Genomic DNA, 3,996 nt, shown 5'->3' with positions numbered 1-3,996 from the left:
AAGCCCCAGGAAGGGGAGAAACGCGTTGAAGTTGTTTACTACCATCCACCTTGAGACATTCACATCACCCTCTATTTCTATCTAAAAGAGGAGTGGTGCTACTTTCCATTAAGAAGAGTTCACCCTCAGCTGTAAGCCTGGAAGGAGGAACTTCCAACACACCAATTCTGAATATACCGACTTAGCTTTCACTGAAAGCAGAGAGTGCACGGACACCGGTAAAAACAGCTGATACGGCTACACGTTACCTGACAGCTGACACAACATCACGTGACTGGCCGTGCAGAAACAGAAGACGCCAGCAAAGCCTAAGCTGGCTATTGGATACACTGCTCTTGTGATTTTGAAGAGGCGGTTATCGGACACAGACCGACTACTGAATAGAGACAGAAAAGATCGATCCACTCTACTACAGACAGCTGCCTTCTCTCTTCTTAACAAAGCTTAAGGTACCACTCTCAAATGTGTGTAAGTTTGATCCAATACTCGATGAGCAAGATCAACTACATTTGAGAGCATAAAGTGAACAGACTAAGCTCCAATAGACATACTGGTGATATACAATACCATCGTTGCTTACTGAGCCTATATATATATTTGCTCTCACGGGACAATTTACTCTGATCATTTTTATTCTGATCATTGTTTATATTTAACCCTTTTAGACTATTTTCTTTTGCACGTTTATCCCTATTATTTTAATACTGGACGTCCAGATTCTATATTTGAATGTTTTACTATTAAGTGTTTTATTATTCAGTGTTTTATTATCGAGTGCTATATTTACATCACTGAGGCCATCTCTTATCCACGTGTGTATTTAGGAATAGGGAATCGTTCTGCTTGACATTGTACCTCTCTATTGTAATCTGCTTGTTTGAGCTAGTCTTTAGAGTTAGGTTTTACTGCCCTGCATACCCCTTCCCTTTAAATTTTATATTGTAATTGTGCTTGATATTTTAGACATTGTTCTTTATCAATTGTATTTATTTATTTACTAATATTAAATTCTTGATATCTTTTCTTGAGTGCTGTATCATTTTAAGCAATCTCTTAGAAGCCCCTTAATATATCTTTATTATCTCTTGCTCATATATATATATATATATATATTTTTTGTATTATTTATTCGTATTTTCATATAAATATAGATCTATCCTAGCTGTAAGCGCCAATACTTCCACTTTTCTGTAGCCACACACCCAAGGGATTTCTTGAGAGGGTCCCTACTTGTATTTGGCTTTAGGTTATAACTAGCGCTGATTCTTCCCCTACTCCAAAACTGTCTGACTCTCTTTTGAATCTAGCTGCTTTTTATACAGATCATTGGTATAATTAACCATTTTCCTAAAGGGAAATATTTATTATCTTATAGATACACATCACTATGGATCTTTTTAGTACAAGAAACAGTATCTTACTTGAATTGGATAACGCAGACATAAACACAGAAATAGAAACTGGACAAAATACAAATATTAGTACAAAAGAGCTAATGAATGAACTTGAAAAACTACTAATTAAAGAACTAAAACAAAAAACAGAGATGAACTATCTAGAGAAATATATAGCCCTTAACATAGTCCCAAGGGGATTAAGATTAGAGAAAAAATGTACATTTGAACTCAACGATATCCTACAAGAGGAATGGTTTACCTCTCTAGAAAAAGCATCATTTACACTCATCAACATTATTAAGAAGGCTAGAAATATAAGCCTAACAGAAATAGATAGAAGAGTAAATGAGATAAAAGAGAGCCTGGAGAGTAGAAAAGACTCTGACACATTTAAAGAAAAACAGACAGAAATAATAAAATCTCTAAAAAAGACTAATACTGAATTACAAATAATAAAAAAGAAAAAACTGAAAAGAGATAAAGATGACTATGCAATGGGTAATATAGAAAATGAAATAGATAAAGATACACTACCCCAACAGAGGAATAGCAACCTGGCACAAAACAGAATGCAAAAACAAACTTATAACGAAATATCCATTAATCAAAACACACCAAATAACTATAGGAGACAGGAAGACTATAGACATAGAAATAAATCAACACATAATACACCCAACATACAAAGGAGAGATAATCACTACGAGGGAGAATATAGATGGCAAGAGGCACCACGTAGGAGATATGATTATGACGCGAATAATAGACAAAGACAGTATCACTACTCTGAAAGAGAGTATGCAAATCAAACAATGAATAACCCTAGATTCGACATAGAGTATCATAATCATTACCAAAGTTACTCTAACCAAAATTGGAGAAACGAGAGAAATAAAGAAAGACCACACACTGATAGGCAACATAACTCAATTTACAAGAATGATAAGAATTGGAGAATACCTCTGAGAAACAGATTCCAACCATTATCACATAAACCAGGCAATGACCATCAAATAGAAAGAACTGAAATAGCCCAAGGGGCTCATTTTTTAGGGGACAACCCAAGGGCAGAAAATGCCAGGGGCACCATTATAGAAAAAGTCCAACTAGCTCCACTAATGGGTCAAAGAAAAAGAATGTTAGAGGAAAGAGAGGAGGAAGGAGGAGAAATACTAAAGAGGCCCAGAGAGAGAAGGGAGATGTGGTAGAACCAAAAAATCATGGAATTTTTAATATTAGCAAAACAGAACTAAGTAATGAGGAAAATAAAGTACTAGGACGTGGTCTATCGTTTGCACCCACGTCTCAATTAAATAAATTTGAAACCCTCATAAACGTAACACAATTTGTAAGGAAACTGACACTAAAAAGACACTTCCTTAAACACCCATTAGAATTTACCCCCAAACCACCAGCAATAACCACTGCAAAATATACTCACACTGAACTAAAACCGAAATCCAAATTCTACCCCACACAAGACAAGGGTAAAAATATAGAACTATTCGAAACACTAGTACAGAAAGACCTTGAAAAATATAAAAATAATAGAAAACTACCCCAGAATCTGACAAAATCTGAAAATGCTACTCTACAAAAGTTAAAGAAGAACAAAGATATTATTATAAAACCAGCAGACAAAGGGGGAGGAGTGGTGATAATGGATAAGAGCTACTATGTACAAGAGGCAGAAAGACTATTAAAAGATATATCAACCTACAAAGAACTTAAAAGAGATCCTACCAGGGTAGACCAAATTCTTTTGAAAATGCATTTAGACGCTGCAAAAGAGAAGGGCATTCTGAACACGAAAGAATATAACTATATATACCCAGAATTCCCCAAAATACCAATTTTCTACTTTCTACCTAAAATACATAAAGATCTCAAACAACCTCCCGGTCGCCCAATAATCTCAGGTATTCAATCACTTACTTCTAATTTATCACAGTACATAGACAGATTTCTCCAAAAATACGTAAAAAAACTACCATCTTTTCTAAAAGACTCAACCCAAGTCCTACAATTACTAGATAACCTAAAAATAGAGGGTGATATATTACTGGCTACGTGTGATGTAACATCACTGTACACCAATATTGCACACGATCTAGGCATTAAAGCAGTCTCCAACTTTCTATCAAAAGATGACACTATCGATAAAGAACAAAGAGAGTTTATCTTAGAAAGCATTAGATTTATCCTGGTGAATAATACTTTCTCCTTCAATCAAAAAATGTATGTGCAAATAAAAGGCACTGCAATGGGCACCAGGTTTGCGCCAAGCTATGCGAACCTATTTATGGGAGACTGGGAATCAGATTTCCTAGGTTCGAATAGCTTGGCGAAAAACCTGGTGTCCTATAAAAGATACATAGATGATATTCTTATATTGTGGAAAGGGAATGATACTACACTAACTGAATTCTTTTCAGCTATGAACACAAACAATAGAGGGTTACATTTCACATATGAAATAAGCAAAGAAAGGGTCTCATTTCTTGACCTTGATATAACAGTAGAAACAGATAAATTTACCACTAAAACATTTTTCAAAAAAGTGGACGCTAATAATTTTATACATGCGGATAGCTGCCAT

The sequence above is a fragment of the Bombina bombina genome, chromosome 9, assembly GCF_027579735.1.
Source record: "Bombina bombina isolate aBomBom1 chromosome 9, aBomBom1.pri, whole genome shotgun sequence".
Classification (NCBI taxonomy): domain Eukaryota; kingdom Metazoa; phylum Chordata; class Amphibia; order Anura; family Bombinatoridae; genus Bombina; species Bombina bombina.
The sequence above is the reverse complement of the archived record's forward strand: the minus strand, read 5'-3'. Positions refer to the sequence as shown.